This window comes from Dendrobates tinctorius, unplaced genomic scaffold (genome assembly GCF_039654945.1).
Source record: "Dendrobates tinctorius isolate UK_male_01 unplaced genomic scaffold, ASM3965494v1 ptg000377l, whole genome shotgun sequence".
Taxonomy (NCBI): Eukaryota; Metazoa; Chordata; class Amphibia; order Anura; family Dendrobatidae; genus Dendrobates; species Dendrobates tinctorius.
The window spans coordinates 247209-264559 of NW_027362043.1; positions in this window are offsets into that span (position 1 = coordinate 247209).

Here is a 17351-nt window from a genome sequence, read left to right on the forward strand (position 1 = left end):
GCGTGCTAGGCCGCAAAATGTCTGCCAAAGTAGGAAGAGTGCAGTGTGGCACTTTTTTGAACAAAATCCTCATGATCAGGCCAAGGTTATCTGTAAGAAGTGCGCAAAGACCTTTAGCCGAGGGAAAAATCTGAAAAATTTGAATACCAGTTGCATGCTTAGACATTTAACCAGCATGCACTTGCAAGCGTGGACACAACACCAAACCTCAAGTGCCACATGTGCAACTGATCACAACGAAGGCAGTCAGCAACGCTACATTGTTTCCCCCACTGTAAGCCCACCAGTTAGCACAGCAGCAAATGTTGAGGTGTCGTTGCAAGGCCACAGCAGTCAGGGAATCCCACTGTTATATCAATGAAATACTGATTCTAGGCCATCAGAAAGAACACCAACTCCATCACCATCATCAACCCTCTCTCAGTCCGCCCTGTCCACCGCTACTTCCACCATATGCAGCTCTCAAGTCCAGCTCACCCTCCCAGACACTATGAGTAGGTCAAGAAAGTACTCGGTCTCTCATCCGCGTACACTGGGTTTGAACGCCCACATTGCCAAACTAATCTCGTTTGAGATGATGCCCTTTCGGTTGGTGGAAAGCACAGCTTTCCGCGAACTCATGGCCTATGCAGTACCACGCTATGACCTACCCAGTCGCCACTTCTTCTCTCGCAAAGCCATCCCAGCCCTCCACCATCATGTGAAAGACCGCATTGTCCATGCACTCAAGCAGTCAGTGAGCGGAAAGGTGCACCTCACAACTGATGCATGGTCCAGTCGGCATGGCCAGGGCCGTTACGTGTCCATCACTGCGCACTGGGTTAATGTGGTGGATGCAGGGTCCACAGGGGACATCGGTGGTGGGACAGTGCTGCCTAGCCCACGGTATAGGAAACAGTTGGCTGTAGGCGTTCGACCCTCCTCCTCCTCCTCCTCCTCCAGAAGCGAAAGCTCGTCCACAGAGCGCAGTCGTACGAGCACTCCATCTGCAGCTGCCACTGTTGCACACGATGTGTCCCCCTATCGAGCAGCTAGTGGAAAGCGTCATCAGGCTGTGTTGCAGATGATGTGTTTGGGCGACAGACACACCGCCGAGGTGCTGGCCGAGTACTTGAAGCGACAAACTGAGTCATGGCTGGGCAGTGTACATCTTGAGGCAGGCAAGGTAGTTAGTGATAACGGCCGTAATTTTGTGGCAGCCATAGCCCTTTCAAAACTCAGCCACATACCTTGCTTGGCTCACACTTTGAACCTGGTGGTGCAGTGCTTCCTCAAAAATTATCCGGAGTTAACAGCCCTGCTCCAGAAGGTGCGAAGACTGTGCGCGCACATCCGCCGGTCGCCTGTACACTCCGTTCGTATGCAGAAGCTGCAGCGATTGCTCCACCTTCCCAACCACCGCCTCATTATCGACATTGCAACAAGGTGGAACTCCACCCTGCACATGGTGGAGCGGCTGTGCGAGCAGAGGCAGGCCATAATGCATTTGTGGGAGGATACACGGCCAGGCACTTTGAGAGCAGACATGGAGTTGACAGGTGTGCAGTGGTCGAAGCTGAAAGACCTTTGTAAAGTCCTTCAGTGTTTTGAGGAATGCACACGGCTGGTAAGCGCAGACGACGCCATCCTAAGCATGAGCATCCCACTTATGCGTCTGCTCATGCAAACTTTGACGCACCTTAAGGAGCAGGCGTCTGCAGCCAATGTTGATGAGGAGGAAGAGGAGGAGGGAATCCTTGATGACATTCAGCCATTGTCTGCTCAGGGACCTCTCCTGGACGAGGTGGAGGAAGAAGAGGAGGAGGAGGAGGAGGAGGATGATGGGGATGATTACTTAGGGGAGGAGGATGCATCTCGTGGGGCAAGTGAAAATGTTGGCGTGGCAAGGTCTGGTACAGGGTTTGTGCGTGACTGGAGGGATGTGGATTTGCCAGAAAGTGCTCCTCCACCCAGCACTCGCAGTGCATCATTGACACCGGGAACATTGGCCCACATGTCAGATTATGCCTTGCGGATCCTAAAAAGGGACCCCCGCATTGCCAAAATGATGAACGATGACGACTACTGGTTGGCCAGCATCCTGGATCCACGCTATAAAGGCAAATTACAAAACATCATGCCACAGGAGAACCTTGACCTAATATTGGCTAATAAACAAGCAACTCTGGTAAATCGGTTGCTTGAGGCATTCCCAGCACACAGCAGCGGTGATGGTTCTCACAAGAGCCGTACGGGCCGGGGGCAGCTTGGCAGAGGTGTTCGTGGTGCACACAGCAGAAGTGGCGTTGGAGACAGGGGTTTCATGACAATGTTGTGGACTGATTTTTCAAATACCGCTCACACAACTGGTAATACTGCATTGATGGAAAGTGACAGGAGACAGCAGTTGTCAACTATGGTTACAAACTACTTTTCCTCCCATATCGATGTTCTCCCACACAGGTCATTCCCCTTTGACTATTGGGCCGCTAAACTGGACACCTGGCCTGAATTGGCCCAATATGCCTTACAGGAGCTCGCTTGCCCAGCTGCAAGTGTGCTATCGGAAAGAGTCTTCAGTGCAGCTGGATCAATCCTGACAGAAAAAAGGACCCGTCTGTCAACCCAAAATGTGGATGATCTAACCTTCATTAAAATGAACCACGCATGGGTTTCCAAGGATTTTGTCCCACCTTCCCCTGATGACACATAGGGTGACAGAAAAATGGCTTGCTTTGGTCCACCTCTTCCTGGTACTTCACCTATTTCGCCTTTTGCATCAGCTGAATGTCCAACATCAACATATGCCACTTTCTAAAACTCCATAACTGTGCTGCCTCCCCCCCCATGGCCGGGGTCACCACCTAGCGCACGACACCGTGCGAGTGCCGTTGCCCTGGACAGGTGGGTAGGCCGACTCTTGGGCGCGGGCACTGGCACAGGGTCCCTCATAGTGCAATCAAGTGTCTCTGACGGTGGTGGTGCACACCCGCCGTCAGACACACCGCTGTACTATGAGGGGCCCAGTGCCAGTACCGACGCCCACGAGTGGGCCCCCCTTGCTTGGACAGGGCCCCAGCATTTGCAATCTTTACCTCTCCCTGCTCCTCCGCTGTGTAATCTGGGCCGTCAAATCCATACTGTGCCTGACACCGTCTGAGCCTGCCTCCTGAGACATATATTTTGAATGTGTACGCTATCCATACATGTTATCCAGGGATATGGTACCCTTTCTAACCTTTGTGCAATGACGTGCAATCCATACTGGGCCTAACACCGTCTGAGCCTGCCTCATGCTGTATAGACATATATTTTGAATGTGTACGCTATCCATACATGTTATCCGGGGATACGGTACCCCTTCTAACCTTTGTGCAATGACGTGCAATCCATACTGGGCCTAACACCGTCTGAGCCTGCCTCATGCTGTATAGACATATATTTTGAATGTGTACGCTATCCATACATGTTATCCGGGGATACGGTACCCTTTCTAACCTTTGTGCAATGACGTGCAATCCATACTGGGCCTAACACCGTCTGAGCCTGCCTCATGCTGTATAGACATATATTTTGAATGTGTACACTATCCATACATGTTATCCGGGGATACGGTACCCCTTCTAACCTTTGTGCAATGATGTGCAATCCATACTGGGCCTAACACCGTCTGAGCCTGCCTCATGCTGTATAGACATATATTTTGAATGTGTACGCTATCCATACATGTTATTCAGGGATACGGTACCCTTTCTAACCTTTGTGCAATGACGTGCAATCCATACTGGGCCTAACACCATCTGAGCCTGCCTCATGCTGTATAGACATATATTTTGAATGTGTACGCTATCCATACATGTTATCCGGGGATACGGTACCCCTTCTAACCTTTGTGCAATGACGTGCAATCCATACTGGGCCTAACACCGTCTGAGCCTGCCTCATGCTGTATAGACATATATTTTGAATGTGTACGCTATCCATACATGTTATCCGGGGATACGGTACCCTTTCTAACCTTTGTGCAATGACGTGCAATCCATACTGGGCCTAACACCGTCTGAGCCTGCCTCATGCTGTATAGACATATATTTTGAATGTGTACGCTATCCATACATGTTATCCGGGGATACGGTACCCCTTCTAACCTTTGTGCAATGACGTGCAATCCATACTGGGCCTAACACCGTCTGAGCCTGCCTCATGCTGTATAGACATATATTTTGAATGTGTACGCTATCCATACATGTTATCCGGGGATACGGTACCCTTTCTAACCTTTGTGCAATGACGTGCAATCCATACTGGGCCTAACACCGTCTGAGCCTGCCTCATGCTGTATAGACATATATTTTGAATGTGTACGCTATCCATACATGTTATCCGGGGATACAGTACCCTTTCTAACCTTTGTGCAATGACGTGCAATCCATACTGGGCCTAACACCGTCTGAGCCTGCCTCATGCTGTATAGACATATATTTTGAATGTGTACGCTATCCATACATGTTATCCAGGGATATGGTACCCTTTCTAACCTTTGTGCAATCACGTGCAATCCATACTGGGCGTGAGAACGGCTGGCGAGCTGTTAAGCAAGCTACAGCACCTGTCCAGACAAGTACAGGGATTCCCTAGCGAGGAGACTTATTTGATTGTTTTCAATGTTGGGACAGCAATTTTTGGGGAGCACTATACTCTGGAGAATGATAGATGGGGCCCACCATACACTGGAACATTCCAAAGGTGGACATCAGACACTGGAGCAGCATTTACAGGGCCCATTATACACTAGAGCATTAGAAATGGGGCCCATTATGTTTGGAGCATTATTTGGGCCCATAAGACAGCGGAGCTTCATCCATGTGGACCAACATATACTGTAGCATTATGTGGAGCTCATCATATACTGTTTCAAACATTATATGGGACCAATGATTTTGTATGGAGAAATAGATAGGCCTCGTCATGAGATGTAAAAAGTGAGGTATTTTTCATTGTACTATACCGCTATTTCTCTGCCGTATCGGAGCATGATGAGTTGTGGTATGTGTTAAAGGGGCGCTCTTTCGCCCAGGGCACATGAAAACCTGCAGCCAGCCCTCCCCCCCCCCAAATTTAGCCAAATAACCCCCATTTTTCAGTGCTTAACTTGTATTATGAAGTTAATTAAGGTTGACAAGCTTAAGTAAGAAGAATTGATGCTTTTGGCATTCAAATGGGCACTGTAGGTGTGTTTCCTGTCCTCCTCTCACTGCCGACTTTTATTCCCCATTGACTTACATTGGGTTTCGTGTTTCGGGACGACCCTGACTTTTCCCTATAATCGGACGATCTTGCTCGACCCGACTTTTGGAAAAGTCGGGTTTCACGAAACGAAACGCGACCCTAAAAAACCAAAAGTCGCTCAACTCTAGATACACCACTATATAGCCTCCCCTTGCACTGCACACACAGTGACTGGTGTGTTGTACAGGCAAAATCGCTAGCAGCAGAAGCAGTTTTTGGTGTCTTCTTCCCTGCCTAACGCTCTCCCTACAAAATCATCATCAGCAGCAGCTCTCTCTATTCTGAGATCAGCATGAGTAACATGGCGGTCGGCGTGCACGCCCTTTTATACCCCCTGTGACGCCCCCCAAAGCAAGCCAATCACTTGCATGCCCTTCTGAAAGATGGTGGTGACCCGTGCCTAGGTCATCACGTTGCCCACAGTGTCCGTGGATCCTGATTGGCTGAAAAAGAGCGCAAAACAAACTTTTGAAACGCGACTTTGGCGCGTAAGTCGCCGACCTCGTGGCCGACCTCATCCTAGGGTCGGGTTTCGTTTCATGAAACCCGACTTTGCCAAAAGTCGGAGACTTTTGAAATTTTTCGACCCGTTTCGCTCAACTCTAATTAAGACGTGTACTACCTTATAATTATACTCTGATATTAGCATGTTTTACCACACAATTGGTGGTCTTGTATTTATTTCTATGTAGCTACATAGTGGGCCCCAAGAATGATTGTGCTCCAGTCTGATGCTGCATGAGTACATGTTCAAAGTCATTATGGTGAGCTGTGTCACAGTGGTCGGAAGGGGACACTTCACTTTAGGGATGAGGCCAATGTGTCTTCACTCCTGTGCAGTCAAGTGGCAGCCAAAGTTCTACATGGAGCTAGCCAAGTCTAGTGTAAGGCCTCTTTCACACTTCAGTTTTTTACAATCAGTCACAATCCGCCAGGTTTTGAAAAAAACGGATCCTCAATTTTCTTATGAGGATCCGTTTTTTTTCCCCATTGACTTCCATTAATGGCGGATTGTGACGGATTGCTGTCCGTTGCATCCGTTCTTTTTGAGGATCCGCCAAAAGTTGCTGTCCGTCACCATCCTCAAAGATTTCAAAACGGAGCTTGCAACGTTTTTTTCTCTGGCGGATCCTCCAGACACTCATTTAACCCGAAATTCTTTCTGGGTGGCGGACAAAAAAAAAAAAAATTCTCTCTCTCTCTCTCTCTCTCCTTTTCCCGGCGGTTCCTTTAAATTTCCTCATTTTCAGGATCCGTCTGAAAACGGATCCTGTGACATCCGTTCACATCAGTTGAGAACGGATCCGCTTGTCTGACTTTTTGGCGGATTTGAACTGATGCAAAAAACTGAAGTGTGAAAGACGCCTAAGGGGCTGTATACCTGAGCATCCCACAATATGCCTATGTAGTGAGCACTGCCTGCCATTGCAGGTACATGCCAAAATGTTGTGAACAGAGCCTAAATTGTTTGGTACTAGTGATGAGCGAGTATGCTCATTGCTCGAGTTTTCCAGAGCATGCTTGCGTGTCCTCGAGCATTTTGGCGTGCTCGGAGATTTCATTTTCCTTGTCTTATATTCATGATTTGCGACTGCTAGACAGCTTGAATACATGTGAGGAATGCCTATTTGTTATGGAATTCCCACATGTATTCAGCCTGTCTGCAAGTCGCAAATCATGCAGATAAGACTACGAAAACTAAATCTCCGAGCACGCCAAAATACTCGGAGGACACGTAAGCATGCTCTGGAAAACTCGAGCAACGAGTATACTCGCTCATCACTATTAGGTACATTTCCGATGGTAAAGTGCTGTAAAATATGTTGGTGCCATATAAAGTTTATTAGCCGTGGAATCACTGTAAATTTTTTTTAATTTCTGGTTTATGTAAAGCAGAAAAGATTCTCTACGGAGAAATGCATTTACGTTTACTCTTTGTTAAAAGGGTTTCCACTACTTGAAAAGAGAATATTAATGGGCCATAGGATGTGAAACTAAAGACACCTACTAGATCCCCACCACAATAATATAAAATGGTTATAAGAAGATGACAAAGAATAGATACAGTTTCTCGAGACCCGACACTAAATGTCACTATGAATGTTAGCATACTTTCCTGGCTTTTCTGTGTAATACAGGCAAATTGCATTTGTAATTTGATACAGCCTAACTTTTCACTTCCCCCTTGAGGGAAATGCTATGTTGTTTTCAGAATACACTGGAACCCTGGACACTATTTGAGCTTTGACCTCTCACTTAAACATTGCCATTGCCTTCTTTTTAACTCTTTTGTTACCCTTTCATAAAATTTTGATAGTATTTCCTTAAAAATATCTGATAATGTGCAGATAATAGTGCTTTGTGAACAAGCAGTTGTTATGTAATATAAAATCACTATTGCTAAGCACTGCAGAAATGAACAGAACTGAAGAAAAAGGAACACTACAGAATATAAAGCCCTAAAGAATGCGTTGTGTTGACTCTCACTTGTAAACAAAAGCATTTTTCAGTCTTTAGTGTATAAATGGACTGACCTTCCAATGTCAGCCAGCGACGTAAAGAAATTTTTTGCATTGTGTAGGAAAATTGCTGCGTATTAATGTATTACCGTATTTTTCTGACTATGAGACACACTAAACCATAAAAAGGAAAATAGGGAAAAAAATTAATGTGTCCAATGGGGGTCCATCTACAGTCAGAATTCTTCTTACCTTCTGGTTTCAGCAGCACTGGTGGAGCTGGTTCACAGGAGGTGTTCGGTGGTCTGGCAGTGATCTGACTCCCATCCCAGGCTGATGTGACAGGTTTGGCTGTGCACAATGGTGCAGGGGCTTTTGTGAAAGCCCAGAGCTCCCGCACATCCATTGATGCAAAGTGGTGATTGAGATCTAGGCCCCAAGATCTCATCTCCCGAGCCCCCACACCACCGAGCACCACTGAACCCTGAACCTGCCACACCAGCCTGGGATGGGAGTCAGATCACCGCTCTACAGCGTCGGACCACCGAACACCCAATTACATTGGGACTATAAGACGCACCCCCATTTTCCCCCCAAAATTTTTTGGGGAAAAAAGTGCATCTAATAGTCCAAAAAATAACGGTATGTCTTTTCATAACTGCAAATATCAGTACTTGAATCTTTACAATTTTTAAAGGGAACCTATTAGCAGGTTTGTGCTGAGTAACCTACAGATACTGTCAGGTCGGCGCCGCTATACTGATTAAAATGATACCTTGGTTGATGAAATCCATCTTGTGGTTGTTGTTTAATGTTTATTTTTAGTTTTCAGTTAATGATATGCTTGTGCTCCTGGGCGGGTCTGTGGGGGGGTCTTCATGTGGCGCTCAGATTAGGTAATCATCAGGATGACTTCTGACAGGTCTATATCTATATATTGCAAAAAAAAGTGGTGGGTTGTCGCAAATAGAGCTGCAGTCGCTATAAAGAAAAAAGCTATGCTGCCGAGTTCTCTATTTATTTGTCATATATTTTCATGAGTGGGTCAGATCTGGGGTAAGAAAATCACAACGTTTTGAGAATTGCAAATCTTCCATTTAGCCTGGGTATTTGTGTTTTATATTCAATGGATTTTGTGTCCTTTGGTGCTGAAGAGGTTAACAACCCTTTCTATGCTGTTAGAAACTTGCAGCTCCATCTCACAGGTGTTTCTGACTTGGTGATTTCCTCTCCCTATAAAATCTGAACAGACCTTCTCTTCCTCACCAGTGAAAGTTTTACTTCCTAGCTCCTTGGAGTCGCTATGCTGAATTGTAGATTGTTGTTGCTGCTGGAGATTGCTGCATGCTGTTAATTGTCCTATTCCCATTTGCTTTGTACATTTTCAGCCTTCCCTATATACCTTTCTACCTTTGGTGAGTGCTTTGTATGTTAGTTGCTCTTTGTTATTCCTGTTTGTAGTACATGTTTATACACTAGGTCCCAGGGTAGGGGATAGCTTAGGGTATAATAGGAGAACAGGTTTTCTGGGGTTGGGATAAATTTGTTGCATTTTGGAAGCCTGTAAGCTTTATTTCCTGCTTCATCCTCACTCATCTGGGAGGGAGGTACGGAGGGTGTGGATTGTTGTCTCCCTCCTTCAAGGAGACCCTCTATCCTGGGCCTTCTCACTACCATCTGACTCATTGTCACTACAGTCAGTGGATGGAGTTTTCGCAGCTCTTGGCTTCGTTTATCATTACCCGGATCGGGTCTTGCTTGCGGAATCTAAACTATGTAAGATCCAGCAGGGAGACCGACCGACAGAGGAATTTTGTTCCGAATTCCGTAGATGAGCCATTGATACCCAATGGAATGATCCTGCTCTTAGGAGTGTGAGGGGTTGACATGCTTAGCTGCTTCCTCACGTATACACAGGAATACCTTGGTGGTGAAGTCAGCATACACCAAGGTTTGGTTCACAAAACAGAGCCATTCTGGCTTAACGGAGAAAACAAAACAAATAAAGGGTAAAAGAGTCCTTTCTTCTGCAAGTATCAACCTGCAGGCACCAGGCAATGTCCTCCCCTCCTCCTTGGAGCTACATGGGAGTACTTCCTCTCCCAAGACACCACACCCACCATCTCACATGTCCAGGTATGATCACTAGTAGAGTTGAGCGACTTTAGTCGGATCGGGTTTCATGAAACAAAATTCGTTTCAGATGAAACTGGTCCGACTAGGGCAAAAAAAAGTTGGAGTTTCGTCCGAAACCCGACCCCAATGCCAGTCAATGGGAAATAAAAGTCTGCATTGAGCGGATGACATTCATCCACTCAATGCCGACTTTTATTCCCCATTGACTTGCATTGGGGTCGGGTTTCGGAGGAAACTCCGACTTTTTTTGCCCTAGTCGGACCAGTTTCATCTGAAATGAATTTTGTTTCATGAAACCCGATCCAACTAAAGTCGCTCAACTCTAATGATCACATGATTGTGACATCACCGCAGATCCTGCTAGTACACCTGCTAGTGTTGGCTGCAGGAAAAGGTATGGTGAGCACTCTCCCGCCCACTCTATGAGTGCTCACATAAAACCAACCCATGTATGCAGCTTACTTTAACCCTCTCAACACTTAGTGTGCTGGAAGACAAATAACCTGGTTTCATACCACTGACACTAACATGCACAGTGACACATATCTCGCCTCATACACTTTGCCAGGGAATCTGTCACAGGAGTCAGTTCTGTCGGGACCTGTCTGAATAGTTAAAAGATGTATTGGCGCAGAAACTCAAGCGATAAGTAGTTTTTAAACTGGACAGTGCCAAGCTGGGACCGTCTAGCCTGAAAACCATGGGAGAATGAGCTGCTGCGAGCACAGCATTAGTGACTAGCGGTGACATCATTGAAGTCACCGAGGCTGCGATCCCAGCTCATTTTGCTGTGAAAAAGTCTCACGATGCAGCACTGAGCTCAGTGAAAAATTTCTTATGGTGAACTGTGGTGAACTCACTCAGCTCAGTGCTGCACCATGAGACTTTTTCTCATGGAGCTAGTGGTGATCTCACTGAGGTCAGTGCAGTTCAGGGGCCCAGCCCACAGTGACGTGAGCTGGGAAGACAGCCCCAGTAACTTGCGGAAACCTCAATTACGTCACCGCTAGTCACTGAGGCTACTCTCACAGCAACTCATTCTCCTGTCGTTTTCAGCTTGGACAGTCACATCTTGGCACCGTCCAGGTTGAAAACCATTTATCGCAGACATGGATTACGGCGTGGGACAATATGCCAGACAGGTGATGGATATGGTTGTTTTTTATTTATTTTAATTTTTTTGCAGGAGACCAGAGCTTCAAAGGAATGAGCATTAGGTGAGTATTATTGTTATTTATTTTCTGCGTTTTTTTTTTTTTACAGGTGACAAGGGCTTTCATTTGAATGGGCATAAGGTGAGTATAACTTTGTTTTTATTTTTAAATGGAAACGTAAAGCAGTTTATATTTTTATTTCAAATTAAGGACTTTATTCTGGCTGTGTGTTTATTCACAATTTGACTATGGGGTTAGTAACGGATAGGCATCTTATAGATGCCAATCCATTACTAACTTGCAGGCTTGATGTAAGGGGTCATAAAAGAGCTGACATCAACTCCACAAATATTAACTGCACTTGCCACTGCCACTGGGCAAGTGGGAAGAGCTAGAAAAAGAACCAGAAATGGCATGGGGACCCCTCTATTCTTGATAACCAGCCATGATAAAGCTGACAGGTGAGGGTTGCAGCCCGCAGCTGTCAGTTTTGCCATGCTGAGTATGAAAAATAGAAGAGACCCAACAACATTTATTTATTTATAGCGCAGGCACCCGCTGATGAATACTCCCATCAGCCACCACCTGCTCTTGCTGTTATCAGTGACAGCATGCGTAGGCTGATAGGAGTACTACTTCCATCAGATGATACCTATGACTGGAGGTAAACTTTTTCCTGCCTGTCACAACTGCTGGCTCAAGCTGTCATTCAACTGCATGGGAGCAGCAGCATTTGATGAGAGGTAATAATCTTAATGCCGATCAGAGCCACCAGTGTTTCTTGCACTGTCGTGCAGTTGAAAGCATGGAAACACCCAGTGTTCGCAGTGCCAGACCTGAACAGTAACACGGATATCCTGGACAAGTCCATGTTCAAAGTCCGTGTCTGAACAGTAGGTGTTTGGTACAGACCACAAACTTTACTGTTCGTTTCACCCATCCAGTAAAGACATTCCATCTATTCTGTCTGAATTTGAGGGGGTGTTCTCTCAGAAGGGGTGACAAGAACTGCCTCCCCATCATGTGTATAATTGTCCTGTAAATTGCTTCTGTGTGCAAAAGTTGCCCAAGACCAGATTATACAATCTGTCAGATTCTGAGAGAGAGCCCTTAAAAGAATATATCTCTGAAAGTTTTGCCAAGGGACATATTAGACTCTCATCTCCTTGCCTGTAGCAGCTGGGTTCTTCTCCATTAAGAAGAAATATGGGGCCTGAGTCCCTGTTTAGACTTTCGTGAGTTAAGTCGGATTACTATCTGGGACCCATATCCTCACCCACTCATTCCAGATTTGTTCAATCAGATTATTGGGGCAAAATTGTTATCCAAGTTGGTTCTCAGGGGAGCAAATAATTTGATTAGGATTAAGGAGGAGCATGAGTGCAAGATGTCTTTTAACACTCCAGAAGGGCATTATGAAAATTTTGTTATGCCTTTTGGCTTGACTAACGCTCCTGCCGTGTTCCATCATTTCGTTAATGACATCTTCCGTTAACTCGTGGGTAGATTTGTAGTAGTGCACCTCCACGATATTTTGATCTACTTACCTGATCTCATCAGGTACATGTGAAGCAGGTGTTTCAGGTTCTACAAGATAATTAACTGTATGCCAAGTTGGAGAAATATGTATTCACCATTCAAGAGGTTCAGTTCTTAGGTTTCTTAGTGTCAGCAGCAGGTTTCCGCATGGATCCCGATAAGGTCCGAGTTGTCCTGGAATGGGACCTCCCAGAAAATCTGAAAGCCTTACAGCGCATTTTGGGGTTCACAAACTATTATCAGAACTTTATCCGAAACTTCTTGTCTATTGTCAAACCCCTCACTGACATGACTAGGAAAGGTACGGACTTCTCAAGGTGGTACAACTGAGCTCTGCAGGCATTTTCTTTTGTTAAAGGGAATCTGTCACCCCTTTTTTGAGATATCATATAATGATATCATTCAATTGTGTGTCACATAAGGATTCTCTTAGTACTTTTTCTTCCCCCTGACCTTTCATGCATAAATACCTTTCTTATATCATTTCAGATGTATGTAAACTGCCGCAGTCCGGTCCGATGGGCGGGGCTTATTCACCTGCTCCCCCCTCCCTGTCTTGCTCTACGCAAGAAGAAATGCATAGAGCAAGACAGGGAGGGGGGGAGCAGGTGACTAAGCCCCGCCCTTCGGACCGGACTGCGGCAGTTTACATACATCTGAAGCGATATAAAAAAGGTATTTATGCATGAAAGGTACGGGGTCTGGAGGAAGCAAAAGTACTAAGGGAATCCTTATGTGACACACAATTGAATGATATCATTATATGATATCTCAAAAAAGGGGTGACAGATTCCCTTTAACAGGTGTTTTTCCAATATGCCGGTGCTCATCCAACCCATTGCTTCTCAACCATTCATTGTCGAGGTTGATGCTTCTGAGGTGGGAGTCGGGGCTGTAATGTCTCAAGGGTCATCCCCTGGTAAGTGGCATCAATGTGCCTTTTTCTCCAAAAATTTGTCATCGGCCGAAAGAGACTATGATGTAAGCAATTGGAACTTTTGGAATTTGAAGAGTGACGTCATTTTTTGGAGGGGGCAGTTCACCTGGTAACAGTCATCACAAAGACTTAATGCACCTTGAATTTGCTAAACGTCTTAACCCCAGACAAATTAGGTGGTCTTTGTTTTTCACCAGGTTTAAGTTTCTGGTCACTTACCATCCTGGGAAGAACGTCAAAGTGGATGCTTTGTCTCGGAGTTTCCCTGGGGGTGGGAGTACTGATGATGCTATCCCTGTTTTACAAGAACGGGTGGTCATCTCTGCAGAGTGCTCTGAACTTGAGGGCGAGGTATTGAAGGCTCAGAGGTCAAAATTGTTGGTACCCCTCGTTTAATGACAGAAAAAAACCCCACAATGGTCACAGAAATAAGTAATAATAAATCAAAAATCTATGAAAATGAACAATTGAAAGTCAGACTACTTTTCAACCATGCTTCCACAGAATTAAAAAAAAAATGAAACTCATGAAATGGGCCTGGACAGAAATGATGGTATCCTTAACTTAATATTTTGTTGCACAACCTTTTGAGACAATCACTGCAATCAAACGATTCCTATAACTGTCAATGAGACTTCTGCACCTCTCGACAGGTATTTTGGCCCACTCCTCCAGAGCAAACTGATCCAGTTGTCTTGTGGTTGAAGGTTGCCTTTTCCAGACGGCATGTTACAGCTCTTTCCAAGAATAAACTTCTTGAATGAGGTTTTGAGCACCTTGAGGGGTGCAGTTTTTAGAATGGTGTCACTTTTGGGTATTTTCTATCATATAGACCCCTCAAAGTGACTTCAAATGTGATGTGGTCCCTAAAAAAGGTTCTTTAAATGTTTTTATAAAAATGAAAAATCGCTGGGCAACTTTTAACCCTTATAACTTCCTAACAAAAAAAAAATTGTTTCAAACTTCTGCTGATGTAAAGTAGACACGTGGGAAATGTTATTTATTAATTATTTTGTTTGACATATCTCTGTGATTTAAGGGCATGAAAATTCAAAGTTTGAAAATTGTAAAATTTTCAAAGGTTTTGCCAAATTTCAGTTTTTTCACAAATAAGCGCAAGTCATACGGAAGAAATTTTACCACTATCATGAAGTACAATATGTTACAAAAAAAATCTCAGAATCACCGGGATCCGTTGAGCGTTCCAGAGTTATTTCCTCATAAATTGACAGTGGTCAGAATTGTAAAAATTGGCCTGGTCATGAATGTGCAAACCAGCTTCAGGGGTAAAGAGGTTAACGTGCAAAGACAGTGCAACACAACAAAAATGAATCATATAATTACATACGAACACCCATCATCGGGAAAAACCATATATGTCACGTCACTAACACTGACCAACATATAGGACTATAAATCCTGGCTATATTCAACTAGAGACGCCATGAAAATTATATGATAGCATAAAGACCTAAGCATCCATGTGTCAGAGAACCATGGGTCATGTGCCTTAATACTGATCCATATAGGAGAGGTATACTCCCTGCAGCATCAGACCATGACAAACACAGTGACATATAGGTGAAATGAAATATCAAATATCCCAGTCACAATATAGGAGTGTGAACCATAAGAAATATATGCAAGGAACACTCTCACCCAATTTGATGAACAGGAGTGAAGAGATCTGGTCTGACGCAGTCCATCATATTAGGCCATGGATCACCATGCAATGTCTAGAATATGGTCAGATCTAACGGTGTGCTGCTCCCAACATGTTTCCTTAATAAAAATTCTTCAAGGGAGTCTAGTGGAATAAGGTGGGGGCCAATCCCACCATAATAACACCAAGAAAACAGCTGGTCTTATGCCTTGTGACCACTGTGTGATAATATAAGGCGTATAATCTGGCATGAGGGGGTATGAAATGGCCTATTTAAATTAGCCTAGGCCATAATATACCCAGGAAATAATCAAGCCTAGGCTGCTTTAACTCCAGTTATAGCCTGAAGTCGGGGTAGACAATGGCCTGTTACACTGGCATACCTGTGTTACCCAACACGACAATGCTGTTTCGCATCCCGCTTCTTCTGGGGGCATGTGTGATGGAGGTGGTCTGTAACTGCTTCTATACACACACATGGTCAAAATTGTTGATACCCCTCATTTAATGACAAAAAACCCACAATGGTGACAGAAATAACTTGAATCTGACAAAAGTAATAATAAATCAAAAACCTATGAAAATGAATTTTTGGAATGTGGAAAAAAATGAACATTTAACTTTTTTCACAAAAAAATTTACTTCTGTTTTTTTTATTTTAACAAGGGTTTTAGGAAAAAATAGACCCCCAAATTTGTTGTGTAATTTCTCCTGAGCAGGCCGATACCCTATATTAGGGAGAAAACCACTGTTTAGGCGCACGGCAGCGCTCAGAAGGGAAGGAATGCAAAATTTGCTGGAACAATTGGCAGACGTCATGTCGTGTAACAGAATTTTGGAAACTAGACCCCTCAGGGAACTGATCTAGATGTGTTGCGCGCACATTAACCCTCAGGTACTTCACAGAAGTTTATCATGTTGAGCCAAGAAAATAAAAAAAATCACATTTTCCCCACGAATATGTTTTTAGCCCAAAATGTTGCATTTTCGTAAGGATATTGTAAGACTTGAGCCCTGACTGGATGGCGCAAGCGCGGATTGTGGTCCCACTGTGCCACAAAACAGACTACACTGGAGGGGCATGGCTAAGCAGCTATCTTGGTGTTCACTGGAGCCTCTAGTGGTGAGGTCAGGCTTATGCGGCAGGTAGCTGCCAGGTACCACTCTGGGGCAGTGTCTGGCTGTAGCAGCTGTTCCCACTGGGGACAGAACACTAATGACAGGGGCGGGCAAGTACAGACAGGCACGAATGGTACTTTGGCAGGCATGGCTGGCACTCTGGCAGGCAGACTGGCATGGCTGGCACTCTGGCAGGCAGGCGGGCACGGCTGGCACTCTGGCAGGCAGGCATGGATCAGACTGGAGGAACCAGAACTGTGACGGGTAGGGCAGGAACACAGGCAGGGAAGAGTAGGATATGAGAACAGGTAGGAACCAGTTCAGACTAGAGGGATAAGAACTGTTATGAACCAGTTCAGACAGAAGGACAAAGAACCACAGGGTGCAGAATGGGAGCAGTGCAGAACCACAGGGTGCAGAACCGGAGCTGAGCAGAACCGCAAGGTGCGGAGCGGAGAGCAGAGCGAAGCCGCAGGGTGCTGAGTGAAGAGCAGAGCAGAATTGCAGGGTGGGGATCGGGGAGCAGAGCAGAGCCACTGGGTGCGGAACGGAGAGCAGAGCCGCATGGCATGGAGCAGAGAGCAGAGCAGAAGGAGTAGACATAAGGCTACACACAGCTGAGTAGGGAACGAAACAGGCAAGGATACGGAAAGGTACAAGAAACAGACTTATTAAAGACCAGAACGGACACGGGAACAGGTTCAGTTACGAAGGATTTTGGCCTGGGAATGCAGCCCCCCAGGTGGCAGAGACGGGACACACAGGAAACAGGAACAGGCCTGAGTATACAGCCCCCAGGGTGACAGAAGCAAAAGCAGTAACAGGACAGGACCTGGCAACTCAGTAGCAGAGCGCAGACTGAGGGAGTTTGTTGCTTAGGCATTTCCCTATGGGTGGAGATGCCTTAAGTACCCGATACCTCTTGGCAGTAGGCTGGGGACATATTAGGAAGGTGCACACAGTCTCTATAAGACTCAGGAAGTGCAGGGGCCGCCGCCCTAAGCATACAGCCAGAAAGATATGAGGTTCACAGCATGGAGCAGGCAGAGAGCAGAATTCACAGCATGGCCCTGAGA